At 39.8% G+C, this 23,718-nt stretch overlaps 2 non-coding genes across 2 annotated transcripts; both read left to right on the top strand.

Annotated features, from left to right (window-relative positions):
- Positions 1-7,394: 7,394 nt before the first annotated feature.
- Positions 7,395-7,467, top strand: TRNAM-CAU (transfer RNA methionine (anticodon CAU)). The gene has a single exon. It is a non-coding gene; the product is annotated as a tRNA-Met (tRNA).
- A 7,054-nt stretch (positions 7,468-14,521) lies between these two features.
- TRNAA-AGC (transfer RNA alanine (anticodon AGC)) lies at positions 14,522-14,594 on the top strand. The gene has a single exon. It is a non-coding gene; the product is annotated as a tRNA-Ala (tRNA).
- Positions 14,595-23,718: the final 9,124 nt, after the last annotated feature.

The following is a 23,718-nucleotide window of genomic DNA, read 5'->3' as shown; positions in this document are numbered from 1 at the left end:
AAGAAAAATGCATAATAAGCTAGGTGATAACGTTTTCTGTGGGGTAATCATTTGGCAGTAAAGCGAGTCTGGAGTGTGGAAGTAGCACATTCAGCTTTCAGAGGAAGACTCAAGAAAGTCGTCACCTTGAAGATACGTACTGGTCTCTCCTTCCTTCTCTCTTGCTGAGATCCTTGTGCCCTAAGGTTTTCTAACACTTGTTACCTATGAAGGCAACTGGGGGTTTTGAGAGTTTTTTGCACATAAGGCAGGTGGGCTTAGTTGGATGAATAGAGTAGTTTTTACCTATAAAGGTAAACATCTCTACTTTTTTTTTAGGCTGAGATACACGACCTGTGGAAGAGTTGCAAAATTTCAATTGGGAAACGCATTCAGCTGGGACCTTCACTTGCCTTCTGGCAATTCAAGATAGTGAAACTGCTTCAGAGCTAGAGCCTTCCCTTAGTGACATACGATAGGTCTCCCTTACCCTACACCCTGACAGAAACAGGAGTTTTTCACTGTGCTTTTGCTGATTTCATGGTTGAGATGCTCAGTCCTCAGTCGGATCCTCTTCAGTAGCAGTGAATTAACCCTGTGGGACATGGTTAGACCCAAACAGTTGGTTAAGACACATGCCTAGAATGACCACAGGTCGAAAAGACTGTTAGTGCTTGGGAATTAGGTCAAATGTTAGAACCCCTTCTTTGCACTTGGAGCTAGCAGAATAGACACGTGTTTTCTAGAGTTTGCTCCTTCATTTCTTCTCAAGAGACACCTACAATCATCAGAGTTCCTCTCCTGAACTCAACTTCAGGAAATAATGGACCTCTCAAAAAATGGCAATATATGTACTTCTTGTTCTTTTCTTATTTCAACCACAAGTCAGCTCAGGCTCACTCTTTGACCAATACTCCCTGTCAATGGGCTATAGACAAAGAAAGAAGGCCTGAAAAATGCTGTGGTGAAAGTAAGCGTCATCTGTACAGGCTGTGCTGGGCATTTTCATCTCAGGATTCACAGTTTTTGGCTAGAGGGAGGATGGACCACCCACCCCTGTTTTCTGAACAGAGAGATCCTGGTGATTTAAAAAGGGCCTCTCCACTACTTTGTAATTGAGATTTCTGGGGTCGTTTACCTGGAAATAAACATGGACGGCTGGTGAGGGACACAAAAAGAGATAAGATGTACAAGAAAATTTGTGGGTCTGACATCTCAGAGATGCAGGAGTATAGAAGGAGATCATAAAGACCCAGATTGTCAGAAGAAAGAAGATTGTAAAACCAGGGGAATTCATAGAGAAAACTCATGCAAGAAGAATAAAAGTAAGATCTTGGTGAGGTTCTTCCTTAAGGAGATTCTTCATCCCCTTGCTGGAACCCAATCATCACACTGCCTGTGATGACAAGGATGAAGTATTCTGGAAAACAGGTTATTCTTTGTGGGACCAGTGACAAAATGGTGACATATCTGATTCTGGGTTGTAGGATTCCAACTTTGCCTCCTTGATTTTCTCTTAGGGAGTGGAAAGGAGATGATGTGCCACTTCATTGCTTATTTATATGTTAACAAAAGGACCCCCAGAAATGGATTTCTGAAGATTAGCTTGTCCAGAGCTCGCAGCTAACCTAAATATCATCTTTCCCATTTTACTGATGAAACTGAAGCTCAGAGGAACTGAAACATTTTTCTCAGGTCATAGGCTGTAAAGAGCAAAACCAGATATGCAAAGGTCAATTTTTTCCAAATTAAAAATATGAGCTTTTCCTTTAACTGAGTTCATAGCCTCACCATCTGTTTTTCTCCATGCCACTTTGTTCCTTTATTCACTCATTCATTCATATAAAAAATACTTATAAGTGAGTGAATTTATTCTTCTCTACATCAGATATTAATTCAAAAATCTCTTCTGTGTCTGTGACCCAGGTTTAAGACTTCTAAGTGCCTTGCACTCCTTTTTCTCCTCAAATCTCTACACTCAATGTCTTGATGTATGCTGTATATCCTTCTTGCACAACCTGTCCAGAATCTTTCTCTCTCTTCTCATTCACCTGTTCCTTTATCCATCCTGTGATGTTTATGGAAGATGTATCCTGTGCCAGGCAGTGTACTGGGCGCTGGAAATGCAGAAAGACTCATGCTACTGCTGATCTCAGGAGCTAACAGGATAAACATCAATCCTTTGATATCTTTATAACTTCTTTTCCTTTCTCTCCAGTTCTAGTTTACTCATGTCCAAACTCTTTGGCATTCAAAATCAAAACTCTTTCCTAAAATTTTATTTTGATTATGTAAGCCATTTGCTGAAATTTTTTCAAAGGTTTCTAATCCTCCACAATATTCTCCCCAACATATCTCCACGTGTCCAGGCTTTTCAATTACTATTTTCCTCTGTGTCTATTTTACACGCACACACACACATGTATGCACGTGCACACACACACACACACACCTCCACCCACCCCAACTGAACAGGTATATTTCTTAACACAGGATTCCTATATCCTATGTTCTTTCCGTCCCATGGACAGTTTTCATCTGCACCCCTCAAAGTCCACTTTTTATTCCTTCAGACTGATACGATCTCGCCTCTTATTTCCTATGGTTCTTGTCTGTAATATTTTGTATTTTTTGCTGTTCTCATATGGTGTTGATATGGAATCGCTAAAGGACACGCCTTAGCAAGAATGGAGACTTCATCTCCAGAGGTGAGCCATAGCGTGCGTTTCAGTAGTGTAGATAGAGGTCATCATATTCCTCTAACTCCCGAGAGGTGCCAGGTTTGAAACTGAGCAGAAACTCGGAGTGTTTTCTTAGGCCTCCTGAAATTCAAGAGAAATCGCCCGCCGCTTTCTTCCAGGAGGCCCCACGTAAAAAGAACAAGTGATAATCCCAGTTGTGTCGTTGCTTTTCGGTTTTCGTCTTTAAAAACACGTAATCATTCGGAGATAGCTGTACTACTTTAGAGAGCCCGTTCTGGATGAGTCCTCCCAACTGGGCTGTGTTCTCTTCTGTCCCAGAAGATTTGAAATGGGAAATGGCGGAGGCGCTAGTTTTCCTACGGTGGCTTTCTCCCCCTTTCCCTCGCAGAGAAATAGGTAGCCGCTTTTACCCCAAGTCATCTTTGAGAAGGTGCTCCAGTAGTACAGTCCCGGTCTCCCGTTAATGGCCTTGACATTGCCTGTACTTTAGGCAGCCAAAAAGAGTGAAGAAGTGGAGACTAGTGTACTGAAACAGAGGAGGGTAGATTAGTGTTATCGGGTCCTGCGGAATTAGCTCAGGTGGTAGAGCGCTCGCTTAGCATGTGAGAGGTGGTGGGATCGATGCCCACATTCTCCACTCTCCGTTATTTTTCTTCATCTCGGATCTCCAGGTGACAACTTCCAATCTTCCAAACTATTGAAAGAAACGACAAAATATTAGATAGTTTGAACGCAGTAGGAAATTGGACGCTTCTCTCGTTTATGACCTATGGGCAATTAGGGTTGCTCTGGCACTTACTGGCCTTCAGTATGGAGCTCTACCCTCAATTTATAACTTGTTTTCTGTTTCTTCAGAGAAGATGTGATTCCAGGAAACATACTTCATTGCTCTTTTTCTCTCTCTTTCTCCTGAAGTTCGGCAGAAATGTGACACAGTCCTGAGAAGTGCAGGACAGAGTCGGATAAATAAAGCCCCAGCTGTCTTGTCAGTTTCAAGGGCTGAAACTCTGAGACCCAGATAACAAGAATATATTGGAAAAGACACGGTGGAAAGCAAATATATAAGGTTGTTTGTGAACTCCTGCAAAGACCTGCGAATTGTGAAGAAGTGGCTCTGACACTAAACAACATACCATAGACTTTGGAAAGTGAAGTAAGTGTTAGCCCACTGCCCAAGTCCACACTCACCGCTGGATTGCACACACTCTAGAGATCCCAAAAAATATTGTAAAGGCTTTGAAAATGCAAGGGACTTTGAAAGCATAGAAGGAAGGCTGGTCAGTATTTGAAACTTGACACAAGGCAGTCAAGTGTCTGCAAAAACAAAAATGGCAATATTCTCCATAGGATTTGAATGACACAAAGTCTTATAACATAAATCAAAGACAGCCAGGGTATTATCCAAAATTATTCAGCATGTGAAATACCGAGAAAACCTTAATTCACTTGGAAAAGAGAATCAACAGATACCAATAGTGAGATGACACAGATGTTGTCATCATCTGACAAATACTTTAAAACTGCAATCATTAAATGCTCCAAGAATTAGGGGCATGAACTCTTTATATGAATGGAATGTGAGAAAGTCTTAGCAAATAATGGAAAGCTACAAATCCAAATTGAAGCTTCAGGACTGAAAAATGTATTAACCCAAATTATAAACACCACAGAATTGCCTCAATAGCAGAAAGAGATGACTGAGCAAAAGTTAGTAAATGTGAAGATAGAACAATACTAACTACCCAATCTAAATGATAGAGGGAAAGTGTATTTTAAAAGATGGACAGAGCCTCAGAGACAAATAGGAAAATAACAAACATCTTATATTCACATCGTTGGAGACCCAAAGAGGAGAAAGAGACCCTTGAAAAAGAAAAAAAGCAAACATTTGAATTATTAATGGCTGAAAACTTTTCAAATTTGGCAAAGTTGTAAACCAGATTCAAGAAGTTCAGCAATCTTTAAGCAGGATAAAGTCAAATAAATCCACACTCAGGCATATCACAATTCAATTGCTGGAAGCAAAAGAAAAAATCATTCTTGAAAACAGTCAAAGGAAAATGAAAGGGAAGCTACAATCTGAATGATTGTGAATTTCTCATCGGAATCCCCGGGAGCCATAAAGAAATTACAACATTTATTAAATGCTGAAAGAAACACCTGGTAACGCAGAATGCTAAGTATAGTACAATATGCTTCAGACAAGAGTGAAAGAAATACATTCTCATTTAAAGGTAAACTGAGAGAATACATTGCTAGTAGAAGTGCTAGAAAAGAGTCTATTATTGCGAGAAGAAAAATGATACCAGAAGGAAATTTAGAATACCATGAACAAAGGAACAATAGGAGAAATAGGCAATATCTGGGAATACGATGGACTACTGGTCTTCTCTCTGTAAAGTATGTTTGATGCTTGAAAGTGAAAATTGTGACATTGTCTGATGGAATTTCATTGTATCTAGAAGTACTGTACACATAACATACAGGGACTAAATGGTGATGAGGTTTCTATATTAAACATGAATGGTAATTTATTGATTCTAAGTATGCTGTGAAAGGTTGAGTACGTATATAGTAATCACCAGACAACCTCCTAACAATTTTAAATAAGCAAAAAAACATAGGAAGAGAAAAATGAGGAATGAAAACTAAAGGGAACAAACTATTAATAAATTATTAGATAGTAAATCTATATGCAAACTTATCAATAATAATATTAAATGTAAATAATCTAAACACATCAATTAACCATCAGAAATTGTCAGAATATATTAAAAATAAATAGGCTGACTATAAGAAACTGACTTCAAATATAGTTATATGAGGGATTAAAAGTTACATAAAATTGAAAATAACGAATGAGAAAAGATACATCACACAAGCCTTAATGAAAAAAAGCTGAAGTGGACATATTAACATCAGAAAAAGTAGATTTCAAAGCAAATAAAATTTCTACGTACAAAGAGAGATGGTACCTAATTATAAGGTATCAGCTCACCAAAGAAATAACTATACTAAATATGTATGTCTCTGGATGTGGAGCCTCAAAACTCTTTTTAAAAAGATGATAAATCTGAAAATAAAAATAGAAAAATGCACAATTACAGGTGCATATGTTAACACTTCTCTCATTAATTGATAGATCTAGCAGATAACAACTGGGAAAACACACTGAAGAACTAAACACCACCACCCATCCATGGCTCTAATTGACCTTGTGGAGCAAAATCGCAATGTAGGTAAAAAGAAGCGCCAAAGATTTCAAGAAAAGAAGGTCCTATCAAAACTAAGAAATCAAGAATGGTTAAAGTGCAGAAGAGTGACAAGGATGAAACTGATATTTTAGAAAGAGGTATTTAGGGGTGAATGCCAGGGAGACTGAAAGTGGTGTATCTGGAGGGGATGGTCCCTTGTCCATATTTATCCTTCCATCTCTTGAGGTCTGGGGCCAACAGATTCCTTCTGAATCACCTGAGCCTACTGCAGTGCCTGGCACAGAGAAGCTCTCCAATGATTATGTATCGAATGAAGGGAAAGGAAATGATAGATTCAAAGAGTTGCACAAGAACATTGTTCAGTATTTGGCAAATAATAGACGTGGTGTTTGAAGGAGGAGAACGACTCAAGGTTGGCTTGGAAGTCAAACCTCAAAAGATGGACACAGAAGAGGTTGGAAATTAGATATCTGCTATACAGCCGAGTGGGCAACTATGGAGAAGAAAAGGCAGAGAGATCATGAGCTAGAGCAGGAAAAGAGCTCGTGTTTTGGAATCCAAAAATCTGGTTCTCAATCCAGGCTTTGCTACCCAGCAGCTCTGGGACCTTAGGAAAATCACTTAACATATCTGACTCTCCATTATACTGGAAAGTGTAGCTTACGATATATAGTTTTGTTGCCAAAATTCAAAGGTTGGAGTATATGAAATAATTCCACAAATCACTTCGTATAATTAATGGCACATAAGGCTAAAAAAATCCACGGAGACTTTTATTGAGTTCAGTTTGTGGGTTTTTGTTTTTATTTTTTTAATTTTGAGGAAGATTAGCCCTGAGCTAACATCTGTGCCCATCTTCCTCTACTTTATATGTGGGACGCCTGGCACAGCATGCCTTGATAAGCGGCATGGATGTCGGTGCCTGTGATCCTAACTGGGCTACCCTGGGCCACCCAACTGGAGCCCGCGAACTTAATCATATGCCACCAGCGGTCCCCAGTTTGTGGTCTTGTATGGAAAATGTCTCCAGTCCTGTAAATGCAAACAGAGATATAGAGTAAGACAGAAGTATGGCCTGTGGACAAATTTGAGGACTGTTTAATCGCCCATTCATTCATTCCTTCAGGCGGTCAGTCAGTGAACTAATACATATTAACTGGTCGCTTCCTATGTTTCTTTTTAACAAAAGAGACTACGGAAACTGTAAGATCGACTGAAATCTTTGTTGTGAGGAGAAAAAATACATCGTTAGAACACAAGAGCCAAAAAGGCAAGCATTATTGTCCCTAGTCCCGCAGCCCAGATGGCCCTGTCCTTGAGTGGATACAGAAAAGGCGTGGACTTGGGGATAAAATTTTTCATGTGCATCCGCAGCTTATATGGAGTTATTTTCAAGTAGTATTGATTGTTTAGTTTAAAAGCTGAGAATTGATAAAGTGTGGGTACTTGGAAAATAATATATCACATTTTCTTCTAAAAGGTAGAGAGGTAACTGGTTGCCGTCTTAGCGCAGTAGGCAGCGCATCAGTCTCATAATCTGAAGGTCCTGAGTTCAAGCCTCAGAGAGGGCAGTTCTTTTCTTCCATGTTTTCATATTGGCCTGGCATAGTGTTATCTCAGAAAAAAGAAAGGATAGCTGAAGTGCACTAAAAAAGGAAACAAAAAGTAAAATTAATAAATGTGCCAGATAAAAATTTGAATGCAATATTTGCTGAGGATGGTGAAATCTGGTTTGTGTTTTGTTGGGCTTCCCGATGCTTTGAATTAAATGAATGGAAAAGAAATTTACGTTTGTCAGAAACTACAAGCTATATCATATTTTTACTCTTCCTCTCCATCAGCTGGAAGAATCAGGAGAAATTTCTCTTCCAACTTTGTTCTCTGAAGCTTGCCCAGCCACAGTAAAGGGATGGAGGAAGTGTGAAATCATTGTTTCCTTTAATCATCCAACAAATATTCCTTGTGTATATATCTTATTAATGGAGTGTTCTGGGTGCAGAAATTCAAGCATGAAGAAAACGCAAAAACTCCCTTCCTCATGCAGTTACATCCCAGTTGAAAGGAGTGAGAGAAACAAATAAGAAGCAAATAAGAAAAAGTGCATAATAAGGTAGGTGATAATGTTTTCTGTAGGGTAATCCTTAGGCAGTTAAGGGGATCTGGATTGTGGAGGTGGCATGTTCAGCTTTCAGGGGAGGACTCAGGAAAGTTGTTGCCTTGAAGATACCTAATAGTCTTTCCTTTTCGCTTGCTGAGATCCTTGTGCCCCAGAGGATTTCTAACACTGTCTCTAGAGTAAATTTTTCCTATCGAGGAAACTGGAGGTTACCCATCAAGGAAACTGCACATAAGGCAAGTGGGCTTAGTTGCATGAACAGTGATACCTGACAGATCCTTCACATGTATCTTCATGCGGAAAATGAGAATGGAGGGACTCTCTAGGTGGATTCTCAGCACCTAGAGCAGAGTCAGAGTAGCGGGAACAGAGTAGTAAGCGTTAGCTACTGCTCTGGCTGTCTTTTCCATGTGGAATGCTGGCCCCTCACACCCAGTTTGTCTCATAGATGCTTATTAGAAGCATGAAGAATGGATTTACAGATTGAGGTGAGAATCCACCAGGGTTCTCTTCTAGGAAAAAGTAGGCTTCCCTCTAAGCTTTCACTTAGTACCTGGGTAAGAAGAGAACCCTAAGCAAGCTTGAAAAACTGAAAGTTCTCTGGGGAAAGCAGGAACCCCTCCTGCGGAAGAGCATAATCTGAGCACACAGCAGAGTCTCAGCACACAGGGGAGTGCTCAAGAGGTCAAAACGGTTAAGCAGTGAATCTGACCAGAATGTCCGTTGTAGAGAGAAACAACTTGGTTTCATGTCCACGATTTGAAAGGCATATGCACCAGAGTTGTTGTCTATTGACCTCAAGAAAGAAGAAAGAAAAGAGAGTTATCGTGTCTTTCATGATGGGCAAAAGCCTTCTCTCATTATTTCTGACTCAGAATCTCAAATTTTTTGTCAGATAGACTGAGAAGGGATTCTGACCCCTAGACCATCAGTGTTTTTGTTGCTCATCTTTCCTGACCATTCTTTAATTTCTTTAAAATTAAATGCTGAGTAAAAGCCCTGATTTCCACTTTCCAATGTTCTCTTAAAAATTCTTCCTCCTCCTAACCCTACCTTATTCTCGTCCAAAGATCCTAGTGCCTTCCTACGCCAATGCTTCCTTTCTCTGGAAAATTAGAGGAGAGACCAAGTTGTACCCAGGCACCTGGGCCACACTGGGAGGGGATGATGGTGCAGATGTGAGGCCCGGACAGCTGCCCACCCTGGTTATCCTAGGTGCCCTATTTTCAAAGTCAGGTAAAAATCTCAACCTTGTTCTTATGGTGAGATACACAACCTGTGGAAGAGTCTCAAAATTCCAACTTGGAACCCTACTCAGCTGGCACTTTCACTTGCCTCCTGGCAATTCAAATAGTGATACTGTCTCAGAGCTAGATCTTTCCCAGGATGATATCATATCCGTCTACCTTTCCCCACACCCTGACGGAAACAGTAGGTTTTCACTGTAATTTTGCTGAGTTCATGTTTAAGATACTCTGCTCTCAGTCAGATCAGAAGACGCTATCTTCCGTAGCAGTGAAGTAACCCTGTGGCACATGGTTAGACCCATACAATTGGTTAGGATACATGTCTAGAATGACCACAGGTCAAAAAGAGGGTTAGAGCTTAGGAATTAGGTCAAATGTTAGGATGCCTTCTTTGCGATCAGAACTAGTGGAAAAGACATCTATATTCTCCAGTTTTGCTCCTTCATTTCTTCTTGAGAGGCACCTGCAATTCTCAGAGCTTCTCTCCTGAACTCAGCAGAGGAAATATTGGACCTCTTTAAAAAATGGCAATTGTATATTTCTGGTTCTTTTTTATTTTACACACAAGTCGGCTCAGGCTCTCTCTTTGACCAATACTCTCTGTCTGTGGGCTATGGATAAGGAAGGAAGACCTGGAAAATGCTGTGGAGAGAGTAAGCATCATCTCTATGGGACTGTGCTGGGCATTTTCACTCAAGATCCACAGTTAATGGCTAGTGGGAGGGTGGACCACCCACCCTGTTTTCCGAACAGAGAGACTTTGGTGCAAAACAAGCCCTCTCCACTGCTTTGTAATTGAACCAGGGAATAAACAAGGAAGGCTGGTGGGAGACACCTAGAGAGACAAGATGTACAAGACAATTTGTGAATCTGACATCTCAGAGAAGCAGGAGTCTAGAAGGAGATCAAAAAGACCCAGACTGTCATAAAAAGAATATTGTGAAACAAGGGGAGTTCTTCAAGAAAACTCAAGAAAGAAGAATAAAAGTAAGATCTTTGCGAAGTTCTTCCTTCAGGATATTCTTTATCCATCTGCTGGGACCCAACTTTCACAGTGCCTGCAATGACAATGCTGATCAAAACCTTCAGAGGTGCCTGCAAAATTATGCAACAACCATGTGGTGCATAATTTCCACACATAGAACCCAAGATAGAATTTTTCCTCTTTGAAGAGGCCAATAAAATCTGACTAAATATTGGGAAAAAATCCCACCAGATAATTTTGAATATGTATTTCATCCCCATTTGTGAGCAGAACCTGATAAAGCCCAAAAACATGGAAGGAAGAAACAGAGGGTTATGCTTCTGCCATGCTGAGCTGTGGAACAGTCCTTGCATTTCACTCTTCACAAAGAATTTCCTTTCCTTCAACCTGAGCTAAAACTCTTTCAGATGCAAAGAGTCCTACGGATGATGCTCTTGGAGAGTCTGTGAATGGGTGGTCCTTCAGCAACCCCAACGTATGCTTAGGCCACTGGTGCATGGTCTGGAAATGAGATAAAAAAGTTTCTTACATTTTGGTTCTACTGTGGGTATCTGGCAACTGGGCTCTGTGTGGGTTAGTTTGCCAGCTGTCTACAGAGGCCCTTTTTCAGCTGCCAGCTCCTGAATAATATCTCTTCTAATCTTGACCTAGATTTAGTAAGATGTCTAATTCTTGGCACTTGTTCCCCAAATCAAATGTCACTGTGCTACAGAGACCACCTCCCTGGCTAAAGCCATATACTCAGTATCTACCGCATCAACTTATTCCATCCTCCTCACAAACACTGTGATACAGAAAGTGTCTTATGAAGGTTCTCTTTTTAAATATTCTATCTCTCCTCTAGAATATGAGATTCTTTATGCTCAAATCACTGTTTTGACCTCATTATATCCTTACTGCATAGAGATAAGCCATAAAATATGGGTTTTAACTTGAAATTCAGGTAATAGGTAAGGATAGGGAATAGGCAGATGAAATATAAATTAATATTTCAATAAACCATCATATGGAGCCAGCCCTGATGCCCTACCAGTTAAAGATCAGTGCACTCCGCTTTAGCTGCCTGGGTTCAGCTCCCAGGCCTGGAATCACATCACTCGTCTGTCAGTAGCCGTGCCGTACGTAGTAAGAGCTCATAGAAGAACTAGAAAAACTTACAACTAAAATATACAAGTGTGTATGGGGGCTTTGAGGAGGAAAAAAAAAGAGGAAGATTGGCAACAGATATGAGCCCAGAGCGAATCTTTTCCAGCAAATCAATAAAATTAAATTAAATTACAATTAAAAGATAATAATAAAAATAAACCATCCTATCATACCTGCAAAATATTAATCACTGCATCGGCTAATGTATTCCTCTCTTTCTTTGTGCTTTATCCAATGTTTGAATTTTACTGATGAATTGCAATTTATCAATAATGTATAATTTTTATTTTTTCCCAAACAGAATTTTCTATTTTATAATTAGGGAATAAGAAATAAAGGTGTAAGGATCACAAATGTTTAGGACTTCTCTTATAACCCAGTCACAGCTGATAGTCATTTGAATGTTGGGTGAAAAGTAGAACAGAATTCAAAGCAGGGGTCCTTTTGCATACATTTTATTTTATCCATTTTCTTCTGCATGGGTCCTTAATTTCCAGTTTCTTTCTGTTCTCTAACAGTGAAGCCCTAAAATGGTCCCTTATCTTCTGCTTCTTCAGGAGAGTACCAGGATGCAGAGGGCTGGAGGATTTGACTAAAGGGTTTGTGAGGATCCTTACATTGGATAGAGCAGAAATCTTTAACATTCTGTGAGGCTGGAAGATGGAGAGAGAAAGAAGAGACAGTAGACACATCCAGAACGGTGACACTGTAGACAGAGCAGTAGCTCGTTCAGGATAAATTATCCTTGAAAACACTCTATTCTATGTGGTGCCAGTGACCACAAAATGGTGACATATCTGATTCCGGGTTGTAGGATTCCAACTTTGCCTCCTTGATTTTCTCTTAGGGAGTCGAAAGGAGACGATACACTGTTTCATTTCTTATTTACGTGTTTCCAGAAATGGATTTCTGAAGATTAGTTTGTCCAGAGCTTGCTCCCTGAAGATCACATTCTGCCACTGGTTCTCCTTAAAGGCTGGATGAAAGGAGCCATCTGTAGGCTGAAGAAAGCCCTATAGTGGTTCATGGGAGATTCTTTCTTTTCATTTGCTATCTCTCTGAGCCTGTGAGAGAAGGATGACAGCAACTGGGGACTTGGAGTATAGCCTGAAAAAGATTAAAAAGGAATGAACAAGGAATCCAGACACAAAGACCCTACTTAGATCCTTGGATCAAGCCATTTTGCCTGGAAAATCATATCTTGTTTGCAATGAATATCTTCTATTCCTCCACTTTTCTTTTTGTGTTTCAGAAGCCTGCTACTACAAACTAAATGAGCCAGTCAGCAGATGACAAAAGACTTTCACTAAATTTTCTATCACATCTTGAGAGCAGTTTCCTGAAAGGCAAATAATATTCTACACAAAAAGACTCTGAGCACCATGTGCTAGAAATTGTCTAAGAGATTAATTTTATGCAAGTTGTTTGATTTAGCCTTGCAGCTAACTTAAATATCGTTCTTCCCATTTTACAGATAAAACTGAAGCTCAAAGGAACTGAAACACAAGGCTGTAAGGAATAAAACCAGATACAGGAGGCTGATTTTTTTCTAAAATAAAAATATGAGCTTTACTTTTAACGAGGTTCATAGTCTCACCATCTGTTTTTCTCCATTCCAGTTTATTCCTTCATTTGCTCATTCATTCATATAACAAATACTTATAAATGAGTGGATTTATTCTTCCTTTCATCAGACATTAATTCAAAAATCTATTCTGTGTCTGCCACCCTGGTTCAAGATTTCTAAGTGCCATGGACTTCTTTTTCTCCCTCAAATCTCTACATTCAGTCTCTAGACAAATGCCTTAGATCTTTCCTGAACAATCTCTCCAGAACCTTTCTCTTTCTTCTCATTCATCTATTCCTTTATCCAGTCCATGATGTTTATGGAAGATGTATTCTGTACTGGGCAGTGTACTGGGCGCTGGAGATGCAGAAAGACTCATGCTACTACTAACCTCAGGAGCTAACAGGATACAACTCAACCCTTTAATATCTTTATAATTTCTTTCCTTTTCTCTCCATTTCGAGTTTACTCATTTACAAACTCTTGGCATGTAAAACTAAAACCCTTTCCTAAAATTTTACTTTGATTATGTAAACCATTTACCTGGAACTTTTTCAAAGGTTCTTAAGCCTCCACAATATTCTCCCCAATGTATCTCCATGTATCCAGGCTTTTCACTTACTATTTCCCTCACGTCTGTTTTACAGACAGACACACATAGGCATCCATGTGCACACACACACACACACACACACAGACACACACATATGCACACACCACTCCAACTGAACAGGTATATTTCTTAAAACAGGAATTCTCACATCCTATGTTCACTCCATCCCATGTTCACTTCTCATCTGTACCCCTCAATGTCCATTTTTTGTTCCTTCAGTCTGATATGATCTTGCCTCTTATTTCCTATGGCTCTTGTCTGCAATATTTTGTCGTTTTTGCCGTTCTCATATGGTATGGATATATAATTGCTAAATGACATGCATTCCCAGGAAGGGAACATGTATCTCTAGAGACAGTTCAAGGCATGAGTTTCCGTAGTATAGCAGTTATCACGCTTGCCTAATACGTGAGAGGTCCTTGGTTCAAAATCAAGCGGAAACAGACAGTGCTTGCTTGTCATCCTGGAAAAATCACCCCACTTCCTTCTTCCAGGATGCTGCACATCAAAAGAACTAGTGATAGTCCCACTCATGTCTATTTTTGTTGTTTTTTTTTTTTAAAAAAAGCAGATAACTATTAGGAGATTCCTGTGCTACATTATCAAGGCCCTTCTGGATAAGTCCTCCCGAGTGGGATGTGTTCTCTTCTGTCCGGGAAAATATGAAATGGGAAATAGTGTTGGAGCTAGAGTTTTCCCAGGGCGACTTTCTACTCCTTTCCCTGGCAGAGGAATAGGTAGCCACCGTGTTCTTGCCCCGGGTCATCTTTGAGAAGATGAGCCCTTAGTAGAGTGCTGGATTTGTATTAAGAGACTTGACATTTCCTGTATTTTGGGCCTCCCAGAAGAGTGAATAAAAAAGTGGAAACTGGTACACTGAAAAACTGAAGGAGAAAGCAAGAAACAAAAATGGCTAAGGAGGCAGTAGGGGAAAGTGTGTAACAGGCAAGTGGGGAATTAGCTCAGGTGGTAGAGCACTCGCTTAGCATGTGAGAGGTGGTGGGATCGATGCCCACATTCTCCAGGCTATATCATTTAAACCTTTGATCTCTAAAATATTAGGGAATTTGGACACTTCTGTCACTTATAACCACCTATAGGTGAGGAAGACATATGGTTGCTCTGATTCTTACTGGCATTCAGTATGTTGCTCTACTCTCAATTTATAATTTGTTTTCTGTTTCTTCAGAGGAGCTGTGATCTCCAGCAACACGCTCAATTGCTCTTTTTCCCCTACAGGTTGGCCTTACATGTGGTACATCCTGAGCAGTACAGGGCAGAGTGGGGTAAATAACACTCTAGCTTTCTTGTCAGCGGATTGAAACTGGAAGCCCCAGGTAACCAGGAAATATTGGAAAAGACACTGTGAAAAGCAAACACAGAAAGTTGTTTGTGTACTTCTGGATACACCTGTGAATTGTGAAGAAGTGGCTCTGATCCTAACAACATACCACAGACTTTGAGAACTGAAGTAAGTGACAGCCCACTGCCCACGTCCACACTCTCCACTCAGTTGCACACACTCTAGACATCTCCAAATAGTACAGTAATGGCTTTGAAAATGGAATGGCTTTGAAACTACAACACACACAAGGCTGGTTGGACCTTGGAACTTGGAATTTAGAGCTTCAAAACTTATAAACACAAGTTGATAAACCTGAAAATTAAAATAGAAAAATTCACAACTGTAGTTGCAGACATCAACACTCCTTATTAATTGACAGTCCTAGTAGATAACAAATTAGCAAACACATTGAGGAACTAAACATCATCACCCACCCAGGGATCTGGTTGACCTTATAGAGCAAAATCACAATGTAGGTAGAAAGAAGGGCCACAGGTTGAGAGCAAAACCAGATCATATCACAACTAAGAAATCAAGAGTCAAAGTGCGGAAGAGTGATACAAATTAAACTGATATTTTAGAAATAAATATTTCACGGCAAATGCCAGGGAGTAGTGAAAACGGAAGTGGGTGGTCCCTTGTTCATATTTATCCTTCCATTTCTTGAGGTCTGGGGCCTTCTCAGTCAAACGAGACTACTACAGTGCCTGGCACACAGCAGCTCTCCAAAAAGTATGTACTGAATGAATGGAAGGGAAGTGATAGATTCAAAACAGTTGGACGAGAACATTGTTCAGTATTTGTCAAGTCATGGATGCGGTGTTTGAAGGAGGAGAATGAGTCAAAGTTGACTTAGAAGTCTAAGCCCAAAAGGCCAGCAGAGAGAAGGTTGGGAATTAGACATTTGCTCTATAGATAGGTGGGCTACTATGGAGAAGAACAGGCAGAGAGATCGTGAGCTGGAGCAGAGAAGGATGTCACGTTTTAAATCTGAAAATCTGTGTCTCTATTTAGGCTTTGCCACTTAGCGTCTCTAAGACCTTAGGATCATTACTTAATGTGTCTGAACCTCCATTATACTGGAAAATCTAGATTATGATACATAGTTTTGTTTCTGAAGTTCAATTGGTCTATATGAAATAATCTCCATAAATCTCTTGCATAATTAATAGCACATAAAGCTGAAAAAAAGGAGACTTTTATCATAAGTTCAGTTTTGTTTTTTGTAGGGAAAATGTCTCCAGTCGTGTAGATGCAAGTGGAGGTATGGGGTAAGGCAGAAAAGTATGGACTAGGGACAAATTTAAAGACTATCAGTCAGTCTGTGAACTGGGTATGTCCTGTGTTTCTTTTGAACAAAGGGTATCATGGAAAGTATAAGAGTGACTGAGATCTCTGAGGGAACAGCCAGATTATTGGAACACAAGAGGGGAGGGAAAAGGGCAGCAAAAGACAGGTATAATTGTCCCTGGTCCTGCAGGCCAGAGTGGGACTGCTGGGTGAATACTGGAGAGATGTGGACTCCACCCTTCCTGGGTATGAAATCCTTCCAGTGCAGCATTGGCTTGTATGGAGTGATTTTCAAGTAGCATTGATCGTGTTCTTCAAGTGCCAAAAATTGATAAGACCGCTGCACTTGGAGACTAAAGTTTGATATTTTACTCTGCATATGATCAGGTCAGAAGGGATTCCTCTCTTAGTGCAGTTAGCAGCACGTCAGTCTCATAACCTGAAGGTCTGGAGCTCCAAATTTGGAGAGGGTTCATATCTAACATGACATTGGTTATGTAGTACTTGAGAAACAAAGGAGTGAAATGGAACACAGAGTAGAAGCAGCAAAAAAAAAAAAAAAAAAATTAAAACAAACAAACAAAAATGCCACCATCAGTAAACCATTTGTAGTTTGGCTTTATCCCCACTGAGAATGGTTAAGTCACCTCCCAGGGGTTTGACAAAATGGGTGGTGAAGAAATTTAGACTACACTGGAAACTACAAGCTATATTATATGGTTGATCTTCCTCTCCATCTGATGAAGGAAGTAGGGGAAATTTCTCTCCCAGTATCATGTTTTGTCACCAAATTTGCAGTTGTGGGGTGAAGGAAGTGAAAGTCATTCATTCACTTATTCATCTAACAAATCTTTTGTAAGCACATATGCTGTTTGGGACTGTTCTAAGTGCAGTGTTTCAAGAATGAAAAAAAAAATATCCCTCCCTTGTAGCGGTATAGGAGATCCCAGTTGGGTGAACTGGGAGGAAAGAGACAAAAAGCAAGTAAGAGAAATGTGCGATAAACTAGGTGATGATGTTTACTGTGGAGTAATCATTAGGCAGTAAAGGAGTTTGGGAGTGTGGAGGTGGCACGTTACCTTTCAAGGGAATATTCTGGAAAATTGTCACCTTGAAGATATTATTTAGTCTCCCCTTCCTTCTCTCTTACTGGGATTCTTGTGCCCAAAGTTTTTCTAACACTGTCACTAGAGTAATGTTTACCAATCAAGGCAATTGGGGGTTATGAAAGCTTTTTACACATAGGACTAGTTGACTTAGTTGGATAAAAGATGTTGCTTAAGGACTGAGGTAGTAAATCCTTCACAAATTTCTTTATATGGAAAATCATAGCTCTAGGATTCTCCGGGTGGATTCAGAGCACCTGGAGCAGGATCCGAGCAACGTGAACTATATGTTGTTTTCTTTTGTTTTGTTTTCTTTTTAAGAAACGGATAATCGTCCCAAGATAGCTGTGCTTCATTAGCCGAGACTTTCTAGGTGAGTCCTTGCAACCGGCATGTGTTTTCTTCTGTCTCCAAAAATTCTAAATGGGAAGTGGCGATGGTGCTGGAGTTTTCCCATGGCGACTTTCTCCTCCTTTCCCTCGAAGGGGAATAGATAGCCAAGGCACTCTTGCCCGGGGTCAACCTTCAGAAGATGCTCCCTTAGCAGAGTCTCAGATTCCCATTAATGGCCCTGATAGTTCATGTACTTTGGGCAGCCCAAAAGAGCAGATAAAGTGGAGACTGGTACACTGGAAAATTGAGAGGAAGGAAAATAAAAGGCACAGTGGTGGGGGATTGGCTCAAGTGGTAGAGCGCTCGTTTAGCATGTGAGAGGTAGTGGGATCGATGCCCACATTCTCCAGCTTTTGCTATTTCCACCTCACATCTCCAGGAGACAACCTCAAATCTTCAAAACTATTGAGAGAAATAATAAAATATTAGATTCTCTGAATGCATTAGGAGTTTGGACGCTCTCTCTTTTGTGACCTGTGGGCAAATACGACAGGCTTGCTCTGCCTCTTACTGGCCTCAGGATGAAGTTCTACTCTCAATTTATAATCTGTTTTCTGTTCCTTCAGAGAAGCTATGATCTCCAGCAACATAACCAGGTGGGCTGTTTCTCCCTCCTTCTTCTGCAGCTTGGCCCTAAATACAGCACAGTCCTGAGAAGTGCAGGGCAGAGAAGGGTAAACAACGCCTCAGCTTTCTTGTTCCTGTTCTTGTGGTGAAATGGGGAACCCCAGGCAATCAGAAAATATCAGAAAAGACACTGTGGAAACAAACACATAAATTTGTTTGTGAACTCCTGGATGCACTTGCGAATTGTGAAGAAGTGGCTCAGAACCTAAACAACGTACCATAGTCTTTGAGAACCGAAGAAGTGATAGCCCACTGCCCAAATCCACACTGGCTACTGAGTTTCACACCCTCCAGAGATCTCCAAATAGTATTATAAGTGCTTTGAAAATGGAATGGAGTTTGAAACCACAACATGTAGAAGGCTGGTCAGTACTTGGAACTAAGAGCTTCAAAACTCATAAACACAAGCTGATAAACCTGAAAAGAAAAATAGAATAATCCACAATTCTAGTCAGATATCTGCACTTCTCTCTCATTAATTGAAAGATCTAGTAGAGAAATCAGCAAACACGTTGAGAAACTAAACAATATCATCCACCCATGGATCTAATTGACCTTATAGATGAAAATCACAATGTGGGTAGAAAGAAGAGCCAGAGATTGAGAGTAAAGAAAGATCGTATCAAAACTAAGAAATCAAAAATGATCAGAGTGCAGATGAGTGACATTAATGAAACTGATATTTTAGAAACAGATATTTAGCTTTCAATGCCAGAGAGACTGGAAGTGGTGAACTGGAAGTGGATGGTCCCTTGTCCATATTTATCCTTCTATCTCTTGAGGTCTGGGGTTATCAGATTCCTTCCAAATCTCCTAAGCCTATTACAGTCCCTGGCACAGAGCAGCTCTCCAATGAATACGTACTGAATGAATGGAAGGGAAGTGATAGATTCAAAAGATTTATCAGGAAGACTGTTCTGTATTTGGCAAGTCATGGATGTGGTGTTTGAAGGAAGAGAATGAGTCAAAGTTGACTTAGAAGTCTAAACCTAAAAGGCTGGCAGAGAGCAGGTTAGGAATTTGATATCTGGTGTATACATAGGTGGGCTACTGTGGAGAAGAACAGGCAGAGAGATTATGAGCTGGAATAGAGAAGGACCTCATGTTTTGAATCTGAAAATTTGCTTCTCACTTCAGGCTTGGCCACTTAACAGCTCTGGGACCTTAGGAATGTAACTTACCTGACCCTCCATTACACTGGAAAGTGTAGATTATGCTATAGTTTTGTTTCCAAAATTCAACTGGACTATATGAGATAATCTCCACAAGTCTCTTAGTATATAATGGCACATCAGGCTAAAAAAATCCAGGGAAACTTTTATTAAGTTCAGTTTGTGGTTTTTGTAGGAAAAATTGCCTCCAGTCCTGTAGATGCAAGTAAGATATAGAGTAAGACAGAGAAGTATGAGCTGTAGACAAATTTGAGGACTATTTATTTGCTCACTCATTCATTCAGTTCATTAGTCAGTCAGTCAGTGAGCCAGATGATCATGTCTACTGTGGAGTAATCATTAGGCAGTAAAGGGGGTCTCAAGTGTGGAAGTGGCATGTTCAGCTCTCGGGAAGAGCCAGGAAATTTTCACCTTGATAATATCTCATAGTACCCTTCCTTCTTGCTGAGATCCTTGTGCCCAAAGGTTTTCTAACACTGTCACTAGAGTAGTTTGTAACTATCAAGGCAGCTGGGGGTTATGAGAGCTTTTTGCACACAGGACTGGTTTAGTTAGTTGGATAAATGGTGTTACTTGAGGACTGGGGTAATAAATCCTTCACAAATTTCATTGCATGGAAAATGAGGACAGTAGAATTCTCTAGGTGGATTTGCAGTACCTGGAGCAGGATCAGAGCAATGGGAACCATTTAGTAAGCATTAGCTACTGTTCTGGTCGCCTTTTCTCTGTAGAATGCAGGCTTCTCACACTGAGCTTTTATCACAGATATTCATCAAGGGCTTAAAGAATGGATTTAGAGATTGAAATTAGAATCCACCATGGTTCTCTTCTTGGAAAGAACAGACTTTCATCTAAGTTTCCCCATGGTCCCTGGGTGAGAAGAGAGTCTAAAATGGGATTGAAAAATTAAATGTTTTCTGAGGAAAGCAGGGAGCCCTGCTGTGGAAGGGCTTAATCTGAGCATATAGCAGGGGCTCAGTACACAGGAGAATGCTCAGGAGATAAGGATGGTTAAGCATAGAATTTGACCATAATGGAAAGTCCATAGTACAGAGAAACAATATGCAAATTTGTTGGTTTTAAATCTCCAATTTGAATGGGCCAGAACTTTTGCCTAGTGACCTTATGAAGGAAAAGAAGAAAGGAAACGTGTTCCTTTCAAGATAGAGAAAAGCCTTTTCCTGTTATTTTAGACTCCAGATTCACACAGATGAATAGCATTTCTATTCAACATTGTACTAAGGTTCTAGTCAAGGCAATTAGTCAATAAAATGAAATTTTAGAAATCCAGATTGGAATAGGAGAAGTAAAACTCTCATTTTGCAGATGACATGATCTTTTATATAGAAAAATCCTAAAGAATCCACTAAAAAAAAATTAGACCTAATACATGAGTTCAGCAAATTTCAGGATACAAAAACCATATACAAATATTGATTGTATTTCTATACACTAGCAATGAGCTGTCTGAAAATAAAATTAAGAAAGTAATTTAGTTTACAATATTCTTTATTCAAAAAAAATAAGGTACTTTGGAATACATTCAGAATAACATGTGAAGAGCTCATACTCTTACAACTACATATCATTGTTGAAAGAAATTAAAGAAGACCCAGAAATTTGGAAAAACTCGTCATGTTCATTGACAATAAGACTTACTGTTGTTAAGATGGCACTACTCCCTAAGTTAATCAAGATATTCAATGCAATCCCTATCAAAATCCCAACTGGCTGCTTTTTTTTTGGTAGAAAATGACAAACCGATCCTAAAATTCATATGGAAGAGCTAGGTACTCACAGTAAACAAAACAATCCTTAAAAGGAAGACCAAAACTGGAGAACTCAAATGTCTGAATTTAAACTTATGATAAAGTAACAGTAATGAAGGCAATATGGTACTGGCATCAGAATAGACATATAGATCAATGGAATAGAATTAAGAGTCCAGAAATAAACCCTTACATTTACAGTCCATTGACTTTGAAAAGAATACCAAGACAATTCAACTGGGAAAGGACAGTCTTTTCAACACATGATCCTGAGACAAACGTGTATCCACATGCAAAAGAATGTAGTTGCACTCCTTCCTCACACCATATACAAAAATTAACTCAAAATGTATCAAAGACAAGAATAAGAGATAAAACTATAAGAATAAAACATAGGAGTAAATCTTATGGGAAGGCAAAGTGGGTGTTTTTTTTAAATAATAGACAAATTCATGGCATTTTGATTTAAAAACCATTACATTATTATATCAAACTAATGTAATTGTTATCTTTATCACTTCAATCAATTAGAGCTGTAATTTAAGTTATTTCCGTTATAGCTGGATCTGGAATACTGGCTACGGCATCGTGTGCGTTACTGAAATGCGTAAGGCAATTTATGAAATAATTTTCCCTTTATTTCCTAGATGGAGATAGAATAAGATATAGCAGCTACTGTTTTTTGTGCAATCAACAATGATTGATCACCTTTATTTCCATTCTTTTTTCCAACAACAACAAAAAAGATTTCATTCAGCACTTGAATTTCTTTCCACAAGCATCTTCTTTAGGGAAGGTGGATCCCAACCTCAGAGTTAAAAGTCTAACCTAGTTGTCTTAATTCTCTTGCAAGTGATTGTTTTAGTCAAGGCATGTAACATAAATGTGGCCAATGAGATGCAAGGATAAATCTTAGGGAGAACATTTAAGAAAGGCTTTCTCCAATAAAGTCTCACACACACACACAATTTCCATATCTCTGTTTCTGGATTTCGCTTTGTGACTGTGAGACCAAGAGTTCCTTCAGGGGAAGCAGCTGCAGTATGAGGCCCATGTATTGAGGATAGAGTCATTGAATTACCCAACCCTGTGGCTTTCCTTCCCTGTGTAATTATTGTTGTATGCAACCACAAATCTCACTTATTGTAAAAGGCAAATGACTATTGTGTGTTTGTGTGTCTGCTTAAAACTAAAAATTCATTAATACTAGTTTTGTGAACATTGACTATAAATTGTTCTGATCATTTGAATTTTTAAATCTCAAAACTAGTCACTTTAATGCTATAGAAAATATGGGTTTCAGGTACACTTGGCTCACTGTTTTATTCACTACAGATCAGTGGAGTTGTTCTCTTCCATCTGGCAGCCTCAGCTCAGTTCAACCTTCCTGACTTTCCCTGACTTTGGATCTATTGGGCATGCTCTGTCTTGATCCTGGCACCACCATCTTGATCCTGGGGGCATATGGAACCACTCTGAATGAGCCTTAGGAAATACATTCGGAGAAATGGGACCAATCACCATATAGTGTAGTCTACCCTTCATTTACCTAACGACGCTGTGTTGAGATATCATGGATCCCACTGACCCGTGAGATCCATTTGAAGCACAAGGTATACTCTTTCTTTCATGCCTGCACACATTTCTCTCACTCTTCAATAATTCATGCAGACTTTTAAAAATGTTTAGCACTAGGAAATAAGCATCCTGCCCCCAAGATGCTTACAGTCTAATCGGGAAGATGGCTGAGCAATAGACATTCACGACTTGGTAAATGCCACAAAATAGATACGTTCCTGGATATCTGACAGTGCTGGGCGGGACAGAACCCAACCTCAGAAAACTGGGAGAAATGTCAGGGAGCAAATGTCTCCCAGAAGATGGTTTTGGGTCTAATACACAGTTGGACAAGCAAAGTGTAGTGAAGTTTACACGTTCTGCATGGGATATTTCCTAAAGTCCACTATCTCTGGAGTCAAGTGCGAGAACAGAAAAGGGAGGAAATAGGAATGAAGAATGGGGCAGAGGTAAGGGCCTGAGGTGCTCTGAAGGGCTTTACTCACCCTGCCCATGCCAAGGACAGCCCTGCAGGAAGTAAGCAGATGCATAACTAGAAAAATCCATCTCAGGAGCTAGTCATGGCTGAGAAATATTTGGACACTTTGTAAATGTAAAAAGATGAAAAGCCCAGGTCCTTATGCCCGTGTTTTCATTTCTATTTTGCACGTTGCTCCCTGATTCCAGTTTCCTTCTGGAATCTCAGAGCTATTATGTTCCCTTCATCATATGATCCTCCCAGGACACAACAATGGAAGCACACAAACCACAGTTATCCGCTCTATATCCCATCAAAAGGTCAACAGGCACACATGCATTTACGTTCTCCTTTTCTCAGGGGTTTTCCTATCATGACACGCTTAACGACGTAGGCTCGAAAAGTCACACG

This window comes from Equus asinus, chromosome 8, assembly GCF_041296235.1.
Source record: "Equus asinus isolate D_3611 breed Donkey chromosome 8, EquAss-T2T_v2, whole genome shotgun sequence".
NCBI lineage: Eukaryota > Metazoa > Chordata > Mammalia > Perissodactyla > Equidae > Equus > Equus asinus.
The sequence above is the reverse complement of the archived record's forward strand: the minus strand, read 5'-3'. Positions and strand labels throughout refer to the sequence as shown.